At 44.4% G+C, this 24,007-nt stretch overlaps 2 long non-coding RNA genes across 2 annotated transcripts in view; both read left to right on the forward strand.

The window, feature by feature from the left end:
- Positions 1-24,007, forward strand: part of LOC132472706 (uncharacterized) — a 154,874-nt gene that overhangs the window by 105,648 nt on the left and 25,219 nt on the right. The window lies entirely within an intron of this gene.
- Positions 7,308-8,143, forward strand: LOC132473355 (uncharacterized). Its single transcript, XR_009529347.1, has 3 exons — positions 7,308-7,452; positions 7,563-7,764; positions 8,032-8,143. It is a non-coding gene; the product is annotated as an uncharacterized LOC132473355 (long non-coding RNA).

Genomic DNA, 24,007 nt, shown 5'->3' on the forward strand with positions numbered 1-24,007 from the left:
CCTGTTATATTAAGGTAAATCAAGCCAAAAAAGTTGCATAGTTCCCCTTTCACTCGTGTCTGATCTCTTTTCTGGTCCATTCTTCTTTTGTTCCACAGACGGTCGCCTCTTGGGTCCCTTATCAGTCGATTGATCCATGATGAATAATTTATATTGATATTGTTTTGAATTGTATGGGTAAAAAATCAAATGATTGTGATGAGATAGATATGACGGCGGTAAAAAAAGTGATTGATGGAATAACAAAACCATTCACATACATCTGTAACCTTTCATTCCAAACTGGTACTTTTCCAAACAAAATGAAAATAGCAAAAGTCATACCTTTGTACAAATCTGGGAACAAACACCACTTCACAAATTACAGACCGGTCTCGTTATTGCCACAATTCTCCAAAATTCTTGAAAAACTATTCAATAATCGACTGGACAATTTCATAGATAAACACAAACTGCTCACTGATAATCAATACGGATTCAGAGCAAATAGATCTACATCAATGGCTTTATTAGATTCAGTTGAAGAAATCACTAATTCTATAGACCAAAAACAACAATCAGTAGGGATATTCCTAGATCTAAAAAAAGCATTTCACACAATAAATCAACATCAAGAATACCACGAAGACAAAGGCCACCCAAGGGTACTTTCAATTTCAAAAGCAACACGGCCGAGTCGGCGTCTGATTTGCAGTCTTCTTTTTCTTTCAGTTCAAGCTATTCCTGAAAAGCTTGCCCAACGTTTACTCGTGTCTGGCCTCTCTGCCGGTCAGTCTCCCTTTTCTCTTCTTCTGTTCCTCCGACATTGGGTTTCTCTGTCTCTTTTTAGTCGGCTGATCTATGATGAATATAACAATCCCTTAGTGACTTGTGTTGATATCGAGCCGGTTCCGTGTTTGGGGGTCTGTGCCGTAAAGCAATTCGTTACTTCGCGAGACCCGAGACTCCCGCGAGAGTGGGCGGCGGGTCGCCGGCAGAAACATATTCCTTTTCTCCGCCAAGATGCGCAAGGGTGAGTCGAAACAACGAACAATTGAACAAAAATGTATAATAGAACCATCGCAATGACTCTTAGCCTGTTATATTAAGGTAAATCAAGCCAAAAAAGTTGCATAGTTCCCCTTTCACTCGTGTCTGATCTCTTTTCTGGTCCATTCTTCTTTTGTTCCACAGACGGTCGCCTCTTGGGTCCCTTATCAGTCGATTGATCCATGATGAATGCAACAATTGCCTCGCAACTGGCTGTTTATATCTAGCCGGTGCCATGTTTGGGTGTGTGTCTGTGCCGTAAAGCATTTTCGAAACTACAATCTGACTACATTTTCGAGATACTTATATTAAAGGAATATGGAACATACTGAACAGTGTTATAAAAAATGCTTCTGGACTCAGAAATTATCCCAAGTATTTTTTGGTTGATGATAAGGAGGAGTACAATATGGATGTTGTGGCCAACTGCTTTAATAATTTTTTTGTGAAAATTCGGTCCTAGCAGAAATAATTCTGCTAGGGTCATCTGAGCAAAATATGGAAAAATTAATTAGTAGAACTGAGTTCTCTATGTTTCTCACAGCAGTGGACGAAAGGGAAATTGTTGATATTGTTTTGAATTGTATGGGTAAAAAATCAAATGATTGTGATGAGATAGATATGACGGCGGTAAAAAAAGTGATTGATGGAATAACAAAACCATTCACATACATCTGTAACCTTTCATTCCAAACTGGTACTTTTCCAAACAAAATGAAAATAGCAAAAGTCATACCTTTGTACAAATCTGGGAACAAACACCACTTCACAAATTACAGACCGGTCTCGTTATTGCCACAATTCTCCAAAATTCTTGAAAAACTATTCAATAATCGACTGGACAATTTCATAGATAAACACAAACTGCTCACTGATAATCAATACGGATTCAGAGCAAATGGATCTACATCAATGGCTTTATTAGATTCAGTTGAAGAAATCACTAATTCTATAGACCAAAAACAACAATCAGTAGGGATATTCCTAGATCTAAAAAAAGCATTTCACACAATAAATCAACATCAAGAATACCACGAAGACAAAGGCCACCCAAGGGTACTTTCAATTTCAAAAGCAACACGGCCGAGTCGGCGTCTGATTTGCAGTCTTCTTTTTCTTTCAGTTCAAGCTATTCCTGAAAAGCTTGCCCAACGTTTACTCGTGTCTGGCCTCTCTGCCGGTCAGTCTCCCTTTTCTCTTCTTCTGTTCCTCCGACATTGGGTTTCTCTGTCTCTTTTTAGTCGGCTGATCTATGATGAATATAACAATCCCTTAGTGACTTGTGTTGATATCGAGCCGGTTCCGTGTTTGGGGGTCTGTGCCGTAAAGCAATTCGTTACTTCGCGAGACCCGAGACTCCCGCGAGAGTGGGCGGCGGGTCGCCGGCAGAAACATATTCCTTTTCTCCGCCAAGATGCGCAAGGGTGAGTCGAAACAACGAACAATTGAACAAAAATGTATAATAGAACCATCGCAATGACTCTTAGCCTGTTATATTAAGGTAAATCAAGCCAAAAAAGTTGCATAGTTCCCCTTTCACTCGTGTCTGATCTCTTTTCTGGTCCATTCTTCTTTTGTTCCACAGACGGTCGCCTCTTGGGTCCCTTATCAGTCGATTGATCCATGATGAATAATTTATATTGATATTGTTTTGAATTGTATGGGTAAAAAATCAAATGATTGTGATGAGATAGATATGACGGCGGTAAAAAAAGTGATTGATGGAATAACAAAACCATTCACATACATCTGTAACCTTTCATTCCAAACTGGTACTTTTCCAAACAAAATGAAAATAGCAAAAGTCATACCTTTGTACAAATCTGGGAACAAACACCACTTCACAAATTACAGACCGGTCTCGTTATTGCCACAATTCTCCAAAATTCTTGAAAAACTATTCAATAATCGACTGGACAATTTCATAGATAAACACAAACTGCTCACTGATAATCAATACGGATTCAGAGCAAATAGATCTACATCAATGGCTTTATTAGATTCAGTTGAAGAAATCACTAATTCTATAGACCAAAAACAACAATCAGTAGGGATATTCCTAGATCTAAAAAAAGCATTTCACACAATAAATCAACATCAAGAATACCACGAAGACAAAGGCCACCCAAGGGTACTTTCAATTTCAAAAGCAACACGGCCGAGTCGGCGTCTGATTTGCAGTCTTCTTTTTCTTTCAGTTCAAGCTATTCCTGAAAAGCTTGCCCAACGTTTACTCGTGTCTGGCCTCTCTGCCGGTCAGTCTCCCTTTTCTCTTCTTCTGTTCCTCCGACATTGGGTTTCTCTGTCTCTTTTTAGTCGGCTGATCTATGATGAATATAACAATCCCTTAGTGACTTGTGTTGATATCGAGCCGGTTCCGTGTTTGGGGGTCTGTGCCGTAAAGCAATTCGTTACTTCGCGAGACCCGAGACTCCCGCGAGAGTGGGCGGCGGGTCGCCGGCAGAAACATATTCCTTTTCTCCGCCAAGATGCGCAAGGGTGAGTCGAAACAACGAACAATTGAACAAAAATGTATAATAGAACCATCGCAATGACTCTTAGCCTGTTATATTAAGGTAAATCAAGCCAAAAAAGTTGCATAGTTCCCCTTTCACTCGTGTCTGATCTCTTTTCTGGTCCATTCTTCTTTTGTTCCACAGACGGTCGCCTCTTGGGTCCCTTATCAGTCGATTGATCCATGATGAATGCAACAATTGCCTCGCAACTGGCTGTTTATATCTAGCCGGTGCCATGTTTGGGTGTGTGTCTGTGCCGTAAAGCATTTTCGAAACTACAATCTGACTACATTTTCGAGATACTTATATTAAAGGAATATGGAACATACTGAACAGTGTTATAAAAAATGCTTCTGGACTCAGAAATTATCCCAAGTATTTTTTGGTTGATGATAAGGAGGAGTACAATATGGATGTTGTGGCCAACTGCTTTAATAATTTTTTTGTGAAAATTCGGTCCTAGCAGAAATAATTCTGCTAGGGTCATCTGAGCAAAATATGGAAAAATTAATTAGTAGAACTGAGTTCTCTATGTTTCTCACAGCAGTGGACGAAAGGGAAATTGTTGATATTGTTTTGAATTGTATGGGTAAAAAATCAAATGATTGTGATGAGATAGATATGACGGCGGTAAAAAAAGTGATTGATGGAATAACAAAACCATTCACATACATCTGTAACCTTTCATTCCAAACTGGTACTTTTCCAAACAAAATGAAAATAGCAAAAGTCATACCTTTGTACAAATCTGGGAACAAACACCACTTCACAAATTACAGACCGGTCTCGTTATTGCCACAATTCTCCAAAATTCTTGAAAAACTATTCAATAATCGACTGGACAATTTCATAGATAAACACAAACTGCTCACTGATAATCAATACGGATTCAGAGCAAATGGATCTACATCAATGGCTTTATTAGATTCAGTTGAAGAAATCACTAATTCTATAGACCAAAAACAACAATCAGTAGGGATATTCCTAGATCTAAAAAAAGCATTTCACACAATAAATCAACATCAAGAATACCACGAAGACAAAGGCCACCCAAGGGTACTTTCAATTTCAAAAGCAACACGGCCGAGTCGGCGTCTGATTTGCAGTCTTCTTTTTCTTTCAGTTCAAGCTATTCCTGAAAAGCTTGCCCAACGTTTACTCGTGTCTGGCCTCTCTGCCGGTCAGTCTCCCTTTTCTCTTCTTCTGTTCCTCCGACATTGGGTTTCTCTGTCTCTTTTTAGTCGGCTGATCTATGATGAATATAACAATCCCTTAGTGACTTGTGTTGATATCGAGCCGGTTCCGTGTTTGGGGGTCTGTGCCGTAAAGCAATTCGTTACTTCGCGAGACCCGAGACTCCCGCGAGAGTGGGCGGCGGGTCGCCGGCAGAAACATATTCCTTTTCTCCGCCAAGATGCGCAAGGGTGAGTCGAAACAACGAACAATTGAACAAAAATGTATAATAGAACCATCGCAATGACTCTTAGCCTGTTATATTAAGGTAAATCAAGCCAAAAAAGTTGCATAGTTCCCCTTTCACTCGTGTCTGATCTCTTTTCTGGTCCATTCTTCTTTTGTTCCACAGACGGTCGCCTCTTGGGTCCCTTATCAGTCGATTGATCCATGATGAATAATTTATATTGATATTGTTTTGAATTGTATGGGTAAAAAATCAAATGATTGTGATGAGATAGATATGACGGCGGTAAAAAAAGTGATTGATGGAATAACAAAACCATTCACATACATCTGTAACCTTTCATTCCAAACTGGTACTTTTCCAAACAAAATGAAAATAGCAAAAGTCATACCTTTGTACAAATCTGGGAACAAACACCACTTCACAAATTACAGACCGGTCTCGTTATTGCCACAATTCTCCAAAATTCTTGAAAAACTATTCAATAATCGACTGGACAATTTCATAGATAAACACAAACTGCTCACTGATAATCAATACGGATTCAGAGCAAATGGATCTACATCAATGGCTTTATTAGATTCAGTTGAAGAAATCACTAATTCTATAGACCAAAAACAACAATCAGTATGGATATTCCTAGATCTAAAAAAAGCATTTCACACAATAAATCATGACATATTAATAAAAAAACTGGGACGTTACGGCATCAGGGGTATAGTGGGCAACTGGGTGAGGAGTTATTTGAGTGACAGGCATCAATTGGTGGCACTTGGTGATTGTTCCTCTCTGGGTTTGGACATTGCTTGTGGTGTCCCCCAGGGGTCAGTGTTTGACCCAAAATTGTTTATTCTTTACATAAATGATATATGTAATGTATCGAATGTGTTGAAAATTGTACTTTGCTGACGATACAAATATATTTTTTTCAGGTGATGATTTATATCAATTAGTAGAGGCGATAAATTTTGAAATTAGTAAATTAAAATTTTGGTTCGATAATAATAAATTATCGTTAAACTTGAGCAAAACAAAATGTATGTTATTTGGAAACTGCAGAATAAATGAACAAATAAAGATACAGATTGATGGCGTAGACATTGAGCGAGTTAGTCAAATAAAATTCCTTGGTGTAACAATTGATGAGAAACTAAACTGGAAATCTCACATAAAACATATATACACTCCAAGTTGTCAAGAAGCATTGCAGTATTATATAAAGCTAAACAGGTTCTGGATCATAAATCATTACACATCCTCTATTGTTTCACCTTATTTAAGTTACTGTGCAGAGGTTTGGGGCAATAATTACAAAAGTAGATTACATTCACTTTTTATTCTGCAGAAAATAGCTATACGGACCATTTTCAATGCTGGGTATAGGGATCATACAAACTCATTATTCATGCAGTCAAAAATACTCAAATTAACAGATCTGGTTGAATTTCAAACAGCACAATTAATGTTTAAAGCAAAAAATAACAAACTACCGGCAAATATTCAAAAAATGTTCACACAAAGAGAAGGGAGTTATTATTTACGGGGATTGTTTAATTTTAAAATGAAAAAGGTGCGTACAACCAGAAAAAGTTTTTGTATTTCTGTCTGTGGAGTAAAATTGTGGAATGGGTTAAAAGAAGAGCTCAAACAATGTCCTAACATAAAAATATTCAAAACAAGGTTAAAGGAAATTATTCTCGCAGGGTACAAGGATGAAGGTGTTTGATTTTCATTGGGTGTTAATTGTTTATTTATTTAGTTTGTTATTTATTCTTTTTTTTTTTTTTTTTCTGAATTAAAATTATAGTTTTTATACTAAAATATATCAATAGTGAGATAATATCTATATATTTTCATGAATGTTTTTTGTTTATTTTGTTTATTTATTTATTATTTTTTTTGACAAATGTGTAAGAAATTATAGTATATATCTGATATGAACATATAAGTTACACATTTTATTTAAAAAATATATATATATGTTGGGATACGTTAAAAAAATAATATATATATCTAATATATATATATATATTTATTAAAAATAATTGAAAATGTTAATAATTATTATTATTATGACTAAGGAATCTTAATTTCAATGAGTTACGGAGAAGGGGTGGGATTAAATAAGTGTAAACTTCTTCCCACTCCTTTTCGAACATGTTACAATTATCAAATATTTATCATTTATGTATCTAATTATGCTTTCTATTTTGTTTAACATCAGTAATTTGTGTATGATATATATTTTTGGTTTTCTTTTACATGTTCGAAATAAATTTCAATCAAATCAAATCGAAAAACATTTCTCATTTGCAGAATGGAGTGTACCGCACTATTTGACAGATTACCATCATCGTCAAGGGTGGTGAACCTCCAGCCCTCCTTTCTCCTCTGGTAGTGGACTACCTTCTGACAGGACGCATCTTTCAGTTGAAGGTCACTCCAGATGATGTAGCTGACATGGTACTGAGAGAAGCCCGGAAGAAGGTATGATATTAGTGTGATTAAATTGTATTCGCTTCAATCCCAGTTTCTGAGGCATTTATTTGAATTCTGAATGCATTTATCATATCCTTATTTTTCGATTGCACCTTAAGGTTGATCAAGCATTAACCACAGATGATCTGGAGCAAGCAGTGGAATGCTGTGACTCATGGAGATACCTAACTCGAAGGTCTTCCGAACCCAGTCAGCATGGTCAACAAAGATGCATTTGTGCAGAATGCAATACTTTTCCATGTCCTCATTCAACGACAGAGCTGCTATGATCAGTTAGTTGATGGTTTGAAGTACTACGAGGTAAGTTTAGACTTGAATGTAACTGTAATTGCATTCTAGTGTACAACAGATAGTGAATTGCTTGTGCATGATTTTTATAGCACACTGGAACACTGTTCAGTCCCATTCAAAATAAACAATGTGAATTATCTACAGATCGCACGGGTGATCTGACACCAACTACATTACTTGCCCTCATCTATCAGCATCAACGTTCATCTAATTAAAAAATGCTTACTGTAAAACACTAAGCATGTTATCAATACGTATTTGGATGATGGATCACAGGTTCTGCCACTCCTGAAAGAAAGGCCTTGCCTCTGGGTCCTTCTTGATATCCCAAAAGAACCCAGTGATGTCAAAGTAGATGTTGTGGCTACCCTCCTGAAACCCAACTACTTAGTAGGGTAGGAAGGGGGGGTTCCCATGCACCCGAAAGGTATATTTTTCTAACCAAGCTTTTTGTAATCCTTAAGGTGTCTAGTAAAGGAATTTTGATGTTCCCCATGCAAATTATTGTCCCATGTATGATTTTTTTCACCATCTTTTGTGTCTGTGCTTGATTTTCGGCTGTGAAAAATGAAAACTTTAAATCTAGGTCTTCATAATCTATTTCTTGCTCCTCGTCTTGTTCACCATCTCCATCCATTTCCTCGACTGTTTTTTCCAGCAAGTCAATGAGTGAAGTGGGAAGGATAGGGCCACAAGACCACACTGGTTCCAGGGTACCCTCTTCAGTCTTTTCCCAGCCTTTGCCAGGATCATGGGGCTTGTGACACCAGAATATCGGTGTGGCTGCTCTCTTGTAGATGCCCAGACGGTGGTTGACACGGTTGATATGTGGGACCAGGTTGTCTCTGCAGGGTGGCAGCCGGGACAGATCCACCTAGGATCTGGTGGTAAGCGTCTCATCCTCTCCGATCATTTTCTTCAGCATGATGCTGCGCACGTTGTTCACAGATTTTTCACGGGCCTGGCCATACATTACACATGTAAATGCCTCGATGTCCTCCACCACATCTGGCTCCACAGACCACTGATCACCAAGTTTTCTGAGGACATAAATAATTATAGTAATACAGAGTCATAATGCATCAATACCTATGTTCAGCATTAATTGCCATTACTTGCTACAGAATATCTGAATAGAAATACTCACCTGAAGGCTGCATGATACTTTGGATTACTCTGCAGCTTTTTCAGAGGCCCAACCTTCCCTTAAAAGTACCTCTAAAGGTACTTGTAACGTCTTCCCCCGTGAAGACGTATAGGCCGAGTACTGTTGTGCAGTAGTCTGCCAGTTCGCTGACATTTAGGATCCGCCTGTGCTTTCCGGTCCCAATGTCGACGTAGAAGGGCAGCAGGATGGATTGTGCGTGGTGCAGGTGGATGAAGAAAATGTCTGTGTCTGGGGTCCTCACCATTACTGCCTTGTGCCCAAGGTGTGCGGCATTCAGCAGGTACAGAACAACCCGGGCGTCAGTCTCTTCCTGGGTTGACTCCAGCTGAGGTATCTCACATGTGGTCACCTGAATTGAGTAAGGTGTGATAGTATATAGCAAGGCACCATTTTATCAGTTTCTCATGTTTGACTGGGCTAGACTTAATATTCTCCAAAAGTTTATAATGAAAAAAGAATAGTGAGAAAGGCAAACAGGTGAATTATACATGTCAATATACTCACATTACCACCAGATGACTTAAGCTGATATGCTTTGCCTTCAACAACTACCACTGCTGTTCCACATTTCTGATGTGATGCAGAGGTTTTGCTGCCCCACACCTCAAGTAGTAGTTTACAGAGTTGTGTCTTGTTCTCATCATTTGCCAGGAAGAGTTTGAAGTCAGTCGGCTTCATTGTTGCAGGACCACCTATGATGTACCACTTGGACACGCCACGACGCAATCTCTCCTGAGCCTTGACAGAATCATCATGGTAGGAGTCCGTTGAGAAGACAAAATGGTTCTTTGCCACCATATGGTCAAGGGACTGGAGACAAATTCCTTCGAACGTTGGTGGGAGGTTCATCAAGGCATGGGAGAGTGCATTGCCATCCTGGATGTAGAAAGCTTCCTTTGGATAAGGGATATCTTCAGGAGCATCTTCCGTCAAGTAGTGAAGCATTGCAGCCTTGTGGTTCTTATTGAAGAACCCATCAGCTGTGCCTAGGCTGTGAGGAACTGGGAAGAGTGAGTTCTGTGACTTGATGACCAGCATGAAGGCGAGGTCACTTTGTTCACGGTACTGCAATACCTGCAAAGATGAACAGGTGAACAATACTGTTTTCCTCAGTATGCCATGTATGTCAAATATGGCTAGTTACATTTTCTATATGAAGAGAATGGGGTCTCATACAAGTTCAAGTTCAAGTGTTTTTATTTGTCACATACAATGAATTGAAGTGAAATGTTAAAGGGTCAATGCTCCACACTGTGCAAAAATAAATCAAAATATAAAATAAAATAAATTAGTTAATTTATTTAGATAAAATAAAAAATGTAAATAAAATCAAATTTAAAAATAAGGTGTTGAATAATGCCGCTTTTCCACCGCACATGTAGCTCGACTCGACACGACTCGACACGACACGACTCGACACGGTAGCAGCACGGGTGCTTTTCCACCGCAAATAGTACCTCCTGGACGTGGGCGGGGTCGGCTGCGCGAAAGGGCCGTGACGTATTTGTGTACGCGACGCAAACAACACATACGCAACCCACACATGGAAAGAACCCACATAACAACAATGGAGGACATCGATCACATTACTATTATTAGCTGGCATGTTGAAGAAGTTGGAGAAGTGGAACATGTTGGCTGCGGCGCTGCTATGGATGTTACCAGCATGGTTGCCATGTCGCTCTCGTGACTTCGTCACACTCTCTGGCCAATCAGTCGCCGGCCGTCTGCCGACGTCACCTTTTAGCATCGGCTCAGCTCGCTTGGAACCTAGAGCGAGTAGGTACTAGAAAAAGCAGCCACTTCAGGTACCAGATACCATGGTACCGCGGTGGAAACGCAAAAAATGCGAGCTGAGTCGAGTCGTGTCGAGCTGGTACCATGCAGTGGAAAAGCGGCATAAGGTGACCTCTCCTGGAACCGTCACCTTATCGTGGTGGAGAGGTTTGCGTGTCCCTGTGAACCTGAGGGCTGTGTTGTCTGGAGCCTTGTGCTCCTGGTAGGGTCTCTCATGGCAGAGTGGTCTCAGGCGAGGGGCCAGACTAAGAATGGTTCAAAAATCCTCAATGAATAACGGAAATAGAGGAGATGTGACCCGGCCCGGAGGAAGCCCGGGGCCCCCGTCTGGAGCTAGGCCCAGACGGAGGGCTCGATGGCGAGGGCCTGGTGGCCGGGTTTGCCACGGAGCCCGGTCGGGCAAAGCCCGAACAAACTACGTGGCACCCCCCCTCTCTTCATCTCATGGGCCCACCACCTGTGGGAAGACCCGTTGGGGTCGGGTGCGCAGCCACATGGGTGGCAGCGAAGGTCAGGGGTCTCGACGGACCAGACCCGGGCGGCAGAAGCTGGCTCTGGGGACGTGGAACGTCACCTCGCTGTGGGGAAAGGAACCGGAGCTTGTGAGGGAGGTGGAGCGCTATCAGTTAGATCTGGTGGGGCTTACCTCCACGCACAGTCTCAGCTCTGGTACCGTACTCCTGGATAAGGGTTGGACTCTATTCTTCTCCGGAGTTGCCAAGGGCGTGAGGCGCCGGGCGGGTGTGGGGATACTCATAAATCCCCGGCTGAGCGCCGCGGTGTTGGAGTTTACCCCGGTAGACGAGAGGGTCGTCTCCCTGCGCCTAAGGGTTGTAGGGGGGAAAACTCTGACTGTTGTTTGTGCGTATGCACCAAACAGCAGCTCAGAGTACTCGGCCTTCTTGGAGACCCTGAATGGAGTCCTGTATGGGGCTCCAGTAGGGGACTCCGTAGTTCTGCTGGGTGACTTCAACGCCCACGTGGGCAACGATGGAGACACCTGGAGAGGCGTGGTGGGGAGGAACGGCCTCCCTGATCTAAACCCGAGCGGTCGTTTGTTATTGGACTTCTGTGCTAGTCATGGATTATCCATAACAAACACCATGTTCGAACATAAGGGTGCTCATAAGTGTACCTGGTACCAGAGTACCCTAGGCCGAAGATCAATGATCGATTTTGTGATCGTGTCATCTGATCTGAGGCCGCATGTTTTGGAAACTCGGGTAAAGAGAGGGGCGGAACTGTCAACCGACCACCATCTGGTTGTGAGTTGGATCAGGGAATGGGGGAAATTTCCGGATAGACCTGGTAAGCCCAAACGCGTAGTGCGGGTGAACTGGGAACGTCTGGAGGAGGCCCCCGTCCTAGGTATCTTCAACTCACACCTCCGGCTGAGTTTTTCTAGCATTCCTGTGGAGGTTGGGGGCATTGAGCCGGAGTGGGCGGTGTTCAAAGCCTCCATTGCTGAAGCTGCGGTGGCTAGCTGTGGCCTCAGGGTCTTAGGCTCCTCAAGGGGCGGTAACCCTCGGACACCGTGGTGGACACCGGTGGTCAGGGAAGCCGTCCGATTGAAGAAGGAGGCCTTCCGGGATATGATATCCTGGAGGACTCCTGACTCAGTTGCAGGGTACCGACAGGCCCGAAGGGCTGCAGCTGCTGCCGTGTCGGAGGCTAAGCAGCGGGTGTGGGAGAAGTTCGGAGAGGCCATGGAGAAGGACTTTCGGTCGGCACCAAAGTGTTTCTGGAAGACTATCCGGCACCTCAGGAGGGGGAAACGGGGAACCGTCCAAGCTGTGTACAGTAAGGATGGGACTCTGTTGACCTCAACTGAGGAGGTCGTCGGACGTTGGAAGGAACACTTTGAGGAACTCCTGAATCCGAATAACACGCCCCCTATGTTGGAGGCAGAGCTCGAGGTTGATGGTGTTTCGTCGTCAATTTCCCTGGTGGAGGTCACTGAGGTAGTCAAACATCTCCGCAGTGGCAAAGCCCCAGGGATTGATGAGATCCAGCCAGAAATGCTAAAGGCTCTGGGTGTTGAGGGGTTGACACGCCTATTCAACATCGCATGGGAGTCGGGTACAGTGCCAAAGGAGTGGCAAACCGGGGTGGTGGTTCCCCTGTTCAAAAAGGGGGACCAGAGAGTGTGTGCCAATTACCGGGGTATCACACTTCTCAGCCTCCCTGGTAAAGTCTACTCCAAGGTGCTGGAAAGGAGGGTTCGGCCGATCGTCGAACCTCAGATTGAAGAGGAACAATGCGGTTTTCGCCCCGGACGTGGAACTACGGACCAGCTCTTCACTCTCGCAAGGATCCTGGAGGGGGCCTGGGAGTATGCCCATCCGGTCTACATGTGTTTTGTGGATCTGGAGAAGGCGTATGACCGGGTCCCCCGGGAGAAACTGTGGGAGGTGCTGCGGGAGTATGGGATAAGGGGGTCTATCCTCAGGGCCATCCAATCCCTGTACTCCCAAAGCGAGAGCTGTGTTCGCGTCCTCGGCAGCCAGTCAGTTTCGTTCTCGGTGGGTGCTGGGCTCCGCCAGGGCTGCGCCTTGTCACCAATCCTGTTTGTGATATACATGGACAGGATATCGAGGCGTAGTCGTGGTGGGGAGGGGTTGCAGTTCGGTGGTCTGAGGATCTCGTCACTGCTTTTTGCAGATGATGTGGTCCTCATGGGATCATCGGCCTGTGACCTTCAGCACTCACTGGATCGGCTGGCGGCCGAGTGTGAAGCGGCTGGGATGAGGATCAGCACCGCTAAATCTGAGGCCATGACTCTTAGCAGGAAACCGATGGATTGCTTACTCCGGGTAGGAAATGAGTCCTTAGCCCAAGTGAAGGAGTTCAAGTACCTCGGGGTCTGTTTCGCGAGTGAGGGTACTATGGAACGTGAGATTGGCCGGAGAATCGGAGCAGCGGGGGCGGTATTGCGTTCGCTTTACCGCACCGTTGTAACGAAAAGAGAGCTGAGCCGCAAGGCAAAGCTCTCGATCTACCGGTCGATCTTCGTTCCTATCCTCACCTATGGTCATGAGGGCTGGGTGATGACCGAAAGGACGAGATTGCGGGTACAAGCGGCCGAGATGAGTTTTCTCAGAAGGGTGGTTGGCGTCTCCCTTAGGGATAGGGTGAGAAGCTCAGCCATCCGTGAGGAACTCGGATTAGAGCCGCTGCTCCTTTACTTAGAAAGGAGTCAGCTGAGGTGGTTCGGGCATCTGGTAAGGATGCCCACTGGGCGCCTTCCTTGGGAGGTGTTTCAGGCACGTCCAGTGGGGAGGAGACCTCGGGGAAGACCCAGGACTAGGTGGAGAGATTATATCTCAACACTGGCCTGGGAACGCCTCGGGATCCCCCCGTCAGAGTTGGTCAATGTGGCCCGGGAAAGGGAAGTCTGGGGCCCCCTGCTTGAGCTGCTCCCCCCGCGACCCGACCCCGGATAAGCGGAAGAAAATTAGATGAGATGAGATGAGTGTTGAATTAAAAATTTGAATTCAAGTGTCTCACTGCCTGTGGATAAAAACTTCTCTTAAGTCTCTCAGTCCTTGAGTTAAGGCTTCGTAGGCGTCTACCCGATGGCAGCAGGGTGAAGAGGCTGGCATTGGGGTGTGTGTCATCCCTCCTGATGTTTTTTGCCCTCGACTCCACCCTCTTGTGGTAGATGTCCTTCACGTTGGGTAGGGACGCTCTGATAGTCCGCTCAGCTGAGCGCACCACCCTCTGTAGGTTGGCCTGGTCTTGAGCGGTACAGCTTCCGTACCAGACGGAGATGCATCCTGTGAGGACGCTCTCCACGGCTGAGGAGTAGAAGGTCTTCAGGATGGAAGGGGAGACCTTGAATTTCCTCAGCCTCCGGAGGAAGTACAGTCGCTGCCTAGATGACTTTGTCACATGTTGTGTGTGGAGGGTCCAGGTTAGGTCTTCAGTGATGTGCACACCCAGGTACTTAAAACTAGGAACCCTCTCCACAGGCTCCCCGTTGATGATGAGGGGGGTGAACCCGCTGTCCTGCTTCCGCCGGAAGTCCACCACCATTTCCTTTGTCTTTTTTATATTTAGGGCCAAATTGTTGGACTGACACCACAGTGCCAGGTCTGCCACTTGGTTCTGGTAGGGCTGCTCGTTGTTATCAGAGATAAGACCCAGCACCACAGTGTCGTCTGCAAATTTAATGATGGAGGTTGAACTTCCGGAGGCTGTGCAGTCATAAGTGTAGATATTGTACAGCAGCGGGCTCAGAACACAGCCCTGGGGGGAACCGATGTTGAGGGTCAGCGGCCCAGTGGTTACACCACCCTCCACTTTCACCACCTGGGGGCGGTCAGTAAGGAAGCTGAGCACCCAGTTGCACATTTGGGTGTTGATCCCCAGCGACCTCATCTTGTCGATCAGGCGGAGGGGGACTATGGTATTGAAAGCTGAACTGTAATCAATGAACAGCATCCTCACATAGTTCCCCCCCCCCACCATCCAGATGAGTAAGAGTGGTGTTTAGCAGGTTGGAGATGGCATCGTCTCTGCTTCTGTTTGCTTTGTAAGCAAACTGGAGGGGGTCGAACGAGTTTGGCAGGGAGGTGCAGATGTAATTTTTCACCAGCCTTTCGAAACATTTCATCACTGCAGAGGTCAGGGCCACTGGACGGTAATCGTTCAAACATGATGGTTTACTATTTTTGGGCACCGGTACAATGATAGACTTTTTAAAGCAAGATGGGACGACAGCTTGGGCCAGGGATGTATTAAAGATCATGGTGTACACTGGAGCTAGTTGGTCAGCACAAGATTTAAGGACCCTTTCAGGGATCTGGTCAGGCCCGGCAGCCTTTTTCCCATTTACCCCTTTGAACACCCTCCTCACATCACTCTCACTTACTATGAAGGGGGGTTTGGTGTTATTCCCAAACATGTCGGCCATGACTGCCATTGAGTTATGATCTTCACTCTCCATCTCAAACCGTGCAAAGAAAGTGTTGAGTTCATCAGCAAGGGAGGGGTCAGAGCTACACACCGAGCCGGCCTTGTTCTTAAAGTCTGTCATTATTCGCAGGCCCTTCCACACACTAGCGGGGTCACCAGCGGTGAAGTCGGCTTCCACTTTGTCCTTATATCGGCACTTTGCAGCTTTTACGACCTTCCTTAGGCCATAAGCAGCCACTTTGTAGTCCAACATGTCCCCCGTAGTAATCCCAACATTATAGGCAGCAGTACGCGCTGAAAGTGCTGCCCTGACAGTTCCATCTACCCATGGCTTCTGATTTGGGAAAACTTTGATTTTGACTGATGGTATAATGTCGTTTACCAGTAGGTGTATGTAGTTCCCGACCACTTCCGCAAACTCACTGACGTTGTCGGAGGACTCCCGGAACATTTCCCAGTCAGCGTTGTCAAGCGCGTCTTGCAGCAAGCCTTCTGATTGGTCATTCCAACGTTTTACTTCTTTAGTCACCACAGCTTCGTTAAGGATCTTTTGCTTGTATTTAGGGAGAAGGAAGATGGCAACGTGATCGGACTTTCCGAATGCAGGCAGGGGGATAGCCTTGTAGCTGTCCTTGAACGGAGTGTAGCAGTGATCCAAGGTGTTGTCTCCTCGCGTCGGGAAGTGGATATGCTGTTTAAATTCAGGCAGGCCCCGGGAAAGTTTGGCTTTGTTAAAATCACAGAGAACGATGATAGCAGCTGCCGGATGACGATGTTGTTGTTTGTTTATCACCTCCTGCAGCTCGGATATGGCAGTATCTGTGTTGGCTTGTGGGGGGATGTAAACCGCGGAGGTGATGATTGCGGTGAACTCACGGGGTAGATAGTGGGGGCGGCACATAATCGACAGATGTTCCTGATGGGGAGTACAGCCCTGGGAGAGAACGGTAATGTTCCTCGGATCACACCACTTGTTGTTATACCTTTCCTTGGGAGGCAGTGAGCTTGACTGGTTTGTTTGAGGCATCCATAATCTTCAGCTTCAGCTTCTTGATTGGCTCAAAGAACAGCTCCTCAGAAGAGCCACTCACAAAGCGATCTTGGATGAAAGCTTCCTTGGACTTCTTACCAGCTGCCTCTGCACGTAGGACATCAAACTCCACCTCCGGAGAAGCAGGGGCACAAGATGCGAGGCTGTAGAGGTGTTCTTTGTCAACCAAGGAGAAATGATTGGTAAAGTTTTGAATAGCAGAGATAGTACGCTGAACTGCCTACGCGGATTTCTTGACTTCAGCTCTCCCCAGTTCTCGATGTTTTCCAGCCTTCAAGCTGTCAGGGTCATCAATGAGGTCACAGATCTCCAGCATCTTCTCAAAGTATAAATAATATACTTTTTGAAGATGTCGAGAGTGGAGGGATCCTTCAGTGCAAGGTCAAGGTTCTCACGACTACAGGCCTGGACTACATCAAAGAGGGCTTTGGGATTGGTGATCTCTACGTTCTCCTCCATGAATCTCTGTAGCAACAGTCTTTCCATGACTTCACTGACTACTTTGAGCCAGAACAGTGCTTTTGCATATGCCTTCCCCTTCAGGACTCCTTCGAGACAGACACTAGTGACAAGTTCTGCCTCAATGAGGATTTCAGCGTAGCCTGGGCCCTTGCATTTGTGCCCTGTCAGCATTCCCATATAGTTCATCCCGGTATGGAAGGGTCCTGGGGTGACCACATGCTTTTCGTACTCGTCTGGGAATTTCCAAATGAGATTCAGGGCCTTCATGCAACCACTGAGGTCAAAGGATGTACTCCTGACCTACCTCCATGGTGGCCTCCTCAGACTGTTTTAGCAGCTCCTTTATGACTGAGTACTGTTGTGGCAATTTCTCTATCAGAGTTTGCGTCAAAGACAGATGAGATATTTAGATGCAAAAAGCACACAATACTGTTGACAATAAGTGGTTATATATATTTGTAATAAAAAGTACGAACAAAGATACATCACAACATGCATCAACAAACAATTAAACAGGCATACATTACAATAATCTGAGGCCTCAGATGGGAGCTTCTCGTTGCGTCTTACTTCATACTCTAAAGGTACGCTCAGACAAGTCCATTGAGTGTTTGAATCGATGAGTTCTTATTCCCTTGGGTTGGGCTCTGGAGGAGGTGTGTCCCCCAATAAACCAAAAGCCTTTGTTTACCAGATGGTAATCTTTTCTATTGAAGCCCCCCCCCAATGCCATTTGAGGGGTCGGCGGCCGTGCCATGTAACCCTTTGGCTTCGTTGACGCTAGCCAGGGGGTCGAGGAACAGGCCCATACATCAAAGCATTGCTTGAAAGCTGATTTACAACACACGAAAGATAAAGAAAGGGAAGGCAATCAAAATGCATCACTCGACCCTTGACGATTTACACTTTAGATGACCCACAAGGAGTAGAACGTAGGCCCTATATTAAATTACACAGAATAGCAACAAAACTTAAATTCATACATAGACCAAAAATGTAACAACATGTAGATTTTCCATCACAATCCCCCCTTTGATTATTTATAATCACAAAATGATGCAACCTTTAGGATTAAAATGATCACTTAATCACAACATGCATATGTTCATAATCGACTATGTCCGACCATGGCCTCCAAGTACAGATATTTATACCACCGTTCGCTTTTACAGAAGGTAGTACAAAATCACCTAACATCACCTGGAAGAAATACAATTAAACTTCTATCACACTATCAATCCCATCAGATAGTGGTCCTGGGCTGGCGTCCATTCTGAATGATGTCGATTCTGGCCCCATCTCTCCCCAGGCCAGAGACAGTCTTTTGGGCCTGGTTCTGACGTGATTGTGTGTGCAAGGGTGAGTTACTTGCACTTCACCCTGGTTTCAGTGTTGGGGTGACGCTCAAGGGGGTTGGGTCAGAAGTGACCTTTGTTGTTGGTGATGGTGCCCGCTTGCAGTGGCTGGCGTGGGTCCGGGTAGCACTCTTAGCTACCCTGCTGTGATCCACAGGACTTGGAATGATTCCAACCACGTTGGTGAATTCCAGGCACGTCTCCGATAGTAATCCATGTATCGTGGAGTTGCCCTTCCTTGGGCTGTATCTGCAGTTGCCTTGGCTTGTTGTCCCGTAGACGTTGTTCTCTACGGGACCACTCTCCCTCTCTACTGTCCCACCACTCTGAGGGTGGTATGCACAATGGTTGCGTGGGTCAATTCTGTTGGATGACTTGGTTCACCAAATGTGAACCATTGTCACTGGATAATTTCTTTGGGAATCCCCCCTTTTGATAATTATCCACATAAACATTACAATTAAGTCATCTGTTTCCATATATTCAAAAGTCATAAAAATAAATAAAAATAAAATAAAACAAAGAAACAAGGCTACCTTTTAAAAAACAGTATTCTTCTTCTCTTACCCATTGTCCTTCATGATGTCTCTGAGGGACCTACATGGGGTTTGTTTCATTATTATTATTTTTTTTTTAAGTAATTAATTCCTTTGGTTTGCTTTGGTATACCCAAGGTTGTTGTTGTGGGCTCCCCATCCCCCCTCTTGACGCATGGACTTTCCCATGTGTAAATTTACCATAATAAGGGAAAGCCCAGGCCTGTAAGCATGGCTTGCTGTTGCGAGCGCACCAAAAACCTTCTACTTTAACTCTGAAAAACATTGTAGCATACATCATGATTATGCTTTTTGGGGTTCAATTCTAAAGTTTTGTGCCTTAATGAATTCTACCGCTGTCGTACATTTAGATTCTGTCTAGCACATTTCTTTAACCTTCAACTTTTCTACTTGTTTCTTCAAACCACTTTTCCTGATGACTTTCAAACCTTTCAGATATACTTACAAATTATCACACAATTTATACACAGTCCTAGTTACACATTAAATCTCGTCTCTTGTAATATGCGTGAATGCTTTGTCTAGTGCGATACTTTCGGTACACTGCTCTTCTCTCCATCCGCCTGGACACGCCTCCACCTCTCTCTCTGCTTTCTGCCTCTCATCCGCATCACGGGCTGTCCTTTGAAGTGCCTGTTCCCACGTCTCTCCCGTCTCTGAGACCCTCCTTTGTCTCAATGTTCAGGCCACTTCAATGCAGTGTTGTTTTTGGCAGGCATTTTAGATTTTGTTTTAGTCTTAGTCTTTTTGACGAAATGCTTCTTAGTTTTAGTCCCATTTTAGTCATTTCTATCTTTGAAAGTTTTAGTCTAGTTTTAGTCTGACGAAAACTCAAAAGGTTTTAGTCTAGTTTTAGTCCGACGAAAACTCTGTGTGCCGTGTGCGTGCAGGCGCAGCTGCGCGCGAGCGAGGCTTTTAGTGTGTGATGGGGGCGTGACTGTTAGGACAAGCAGCTGGCTCCATTTCTGATGTCTGAGCTCTTGATTGACATTGCACGCATATTATAGTTGGCGGGAAAAAAAGCATGTTTTGAAACTTTGTTCGTCCACTCACTAACAATTTAGTCTCGTCTAGTTCTCGTCTGACGAAAATGTCTACATTTTTCGTCACATTTTAGTCTTTATATGGCTTTGGTGACGTTCGTCTTAGTCTCATTTTCGTCATGGAAAAAAGGGGTCTGACGACGTCATTTTCGTTTTCGTCTTGCCTGACGAAAACAACACTGCTTCAATGTGGCTACACAGGCACCGTGGAGGCCACCACTCTGGTGCTGTTGGTCCTGCTGGACTGTCTCCTTGTGTCGTCCAGCAGACCATTCCGTAGCTCTTCAGGTGGGCCTCCCATGGTCTGTAACTTCATAAAGTCTGATGTAGAGGAGTCGTGACGTGGGGTATTTGCACTGTATTGGGCCACTGGTCGGGCTGAAAGCAGGAGAAGGAGGAGCGTTGTCCAGGTCCGGATCTATTTGAACAAAACTCGATGCAGATGGGTTATCTTTCTCCCCACCCCTTTCCTTATCTTGTCTTGCCTTACGTTCTCATCTATCTCTTCTCCTTCCATAACACATACTTCTTCCAATCTCTCTCATACGTTCGTCAATTCACCTTGTTGCCATTTTGGCCATAAAACATTAACAAAATATCATAATATAAAAATCTGCATTTTCAATATTAGGCAATACACTTGTCCCCGTCACGTTGTCAGTCGGGGGTCAGTCTGGGTTAGTCTGGGTCAGTTGGGGTCATGTCATGGCTGTGTGATATGGTTGACCATTAAATTGGTTGTGATAGATTGTAAAAATCGAGTATTCACTGTCTACAATAGCCCGTTGTTTACTATAACCATATATAATAACTATATATAATAACCATATATAATATTACATTTAGCTGATCAGGTCGCGTAAGGCTGGTGAGAACCATACAACAATCATTTGGATGTGGTGCTTGCGTGCGTTGTGTTTGTGTTATGGTGCTCATACCTCCTCCTTGGACCTGGCCTGCTCCTGCGTCCCGTCAATGCGAATGCCCCCTTTCACCTCTGCCTCTTGGATGATTCACAGTCACTTCACAGGAAGGTGCGGATTCCCAGTCGTCCGCTTCATCGTTTTCCTCATTTCTAATGGGACAATCTTTTAACCAATGATCCTTGGAGCCACAATACAAACAGTCCCGGTTGATTAATCCACAGGACTTTCTCTCTTCTGGCCGGTCAGTTCTTTGGTCTTTGTCGCGACGGGTTGGCTTAGGATTCTCCAGGGCCTCCAGTTGGGCGAGCTGGAGCTTCTTGGTTATCTCTTCTTTTCTATTCTTCCCGAACTTTTCTTTCTTCATGAAGAGGTTTTCTGCGTGGGTCGCGTGACTTATGATCAAATCAAGTCTGGCGGTACGCCACCCAATGCAGTGTGTCTCTATGAATTCCGATATTTTGTCGGCCAACGCATCCAGGAAGGCCGCGGTGAGATTTTCTTCGTACGGAGTCTGAACCACTCTGTCGGTTGGTACAGGCACTCCCCCGTGGATCTTGAACACCTTATTTTAGCACCAATATTTTAAACCCTCCAGAGCCGCTTCACCATGCTTCTCCAACATCACCTTTGCAGGCCCCGTTATCTCTGTTTTTCCCGATTTGTTACCCATGTTTTAGATCCTTTTACACTATTAGTTATTATTTAACAAATTATCTAATATCCCCGAAACCTCCTTGTGACTACACACATATACATATATTTATTAATGAATGCCTATTATTATTATTTATATATATATATTAAACACCAACCGCGCTTCAACGGGTTTCCCTTTTTCCCGTTCCCCGACAGACTCTAGCTGCCCTTTCTGTTACCTATATAACCATATATATATTGACGGAACCGGAGCTTTACCGTATGTTCCTATAACAGAGTTTCCTTGAACGAGGCCTAAGTTCAGATATAAGTTTACGTTTACCGAAACATTTATATACCGTTCCTGTAACGGATTTTATTTGGAAGCTTTAAACAGTATTGTGATCTCACCTGCTCGAATTCTTTTTCCTATGGATACCGTACTGAATACCCCTACTTCATCCCCCACAGACACCCTTTCCTCGACCCCATTAGTCTGGTTACAGTCACCTGGAGGCGAGGTAGAGCTTTGGGACTGAGACCGAATCCTCAGACCTGACTTGGCAGACACCTAGGGATTTTTCACGGGATCTTCAGGTTAGGTATCCCGGATGAGCCCCCAAATTGTTGTGGCAATTTCTCTATCAGAGTTTGCGTCTAAGACAGATGAGATATTTAGATGCAAAAAGCACACAATACTGTTGACAATAAGTGGTTATATATATTTGTAATAAAAAGTACGAACAAAGATACATCACAACATGCATCAACAAACAATTAAACAGGCATACATTACAATAATCTGAGGCCTCAGATGGGAGCTTCTCGTTGCGTCTTACTTCATACTCTAAAGGTACGCTCAGACAAGTCCATTGAGTGTTTGAATCGATGAGTTCTTATTCCCTTGGGTTGGGCTCTGGAGGAGGTGTAAACCAAAAGCCTTTGTTTACCAGATGGTAATCTTTTCTATTGAAGCCCCCCCCCAATGCCATTTGAGGGGTCGGCGGCCGTGCCATGTAACCCTTTGGCTTCGTTGACGCTAGCCAGGGGGTCGAGGAACAGGCCCATACATAAAAGCATTGCTTGAAAGCTGATTTACAACACACGAAAGATAAAGAAAGGGAAGGCAATCAAAATGCATCACTCGACCCTTGACGGTTTACACTTTAGATGACCCACAAGGAGTAGAACATAGGCCCTATATTAAATTACACAGAATAGCAACAAAACTTAAATTCATACATAGACCAAAAATGTAACAACATGTAGATTTTCCATCACAGTACTCTGTAAAAGGCTGGTTGATTGGGGTGAAGTAGTCGATGATAGATCTTCGAGTGGGCTTGTCACCAGTGGCTGATACAAAGCCAGCCAACCCTGTAACTAGTTGCTTTGATCCACTGCTTCCCACCACTCGGACAAGTAACCAGACACGATACTCTTGGATGCTGTTTGAGTAAACTTTGTTGTTTGCTGTGGGTGGAGTAAAAACTGCTCCCTCAGGAAATTTGTGGCCGACTATAGATATGGACGTTGTCCGGGGTCTGAGGTATGTCTACCCTTCAGAGAGCGTGTCTTGTTCCGCTCGTAGAGAGGGTGCATTCGTTGATTTGGGGGAGAGTTGGGGGCATCAAATCCAGGTTTCCCCTCCTGTATCATGATCCCACCGGTCCAGTTCCCCACATTTGAGCCATGAATGTTTGTCGTTATTTTGTTCAGATTGTCCCACTCTAGATGAAACACATTGTTCCCCTCACCGGAATAATTTGTGGACCGAGAAAGATGGAAACCTCATCGAGGGTTAGAGCGGTCTCAAGTTCCAAGCCAAAGTCGTAGGTTTCACAGTGACCTAGCCTACTGAGAATAGTAGTCAGTTGTTTACTGCGATAAAGGTGACGTATAGTGGTACAGAGGAGGATATGCTTAGGTAACTAACACTCTCCCTTTGTCACAGCACGGCAGATGTCCTGAAATAATAAAGAAAGCAATTAGCATTGAAGTGTTCAAGCAACTACAGCAGGGGTGGGCAAACTTTTTGACTCGGGGGCCACATTGGGTTCTAAAATTTGACAGAGGGGCCGGGCCAGGAACAGATGGATGGAGTGTTTGTGTGAACCAGGGGCGGACTGGCCATCGGGAGGTTCGGGAGATTTCCCGAACGGCCGGACGATTTCAGGCCGAGCCGGCCGGCCGTAATTCTTTTAGATTTTTTTATTTATTTTTTATTATCATATATTTATATTTATTTTTTTTTGTAAAAAGATGTAAAAAAAAAATGAAAAAGTTGAGTAAGCCGTGATTTGGGGTGGCCTGCTGCCGGATATTTACTTACAGCGCGAA

Source organism: Gadus macrocephalus, chromosome 15 (genome assembly GCF_031168955.1).
Source record: "Gadus macrocephalus chromosome 15, ASM3116895v1".
Classification (NCBI taxonomy): domain Eukaryota; kingdom Metazoa; phylum Chordata; class Actinopteri; order Gadiformes; family Gadidae; genus Gadus; species Gadus macrocephalus.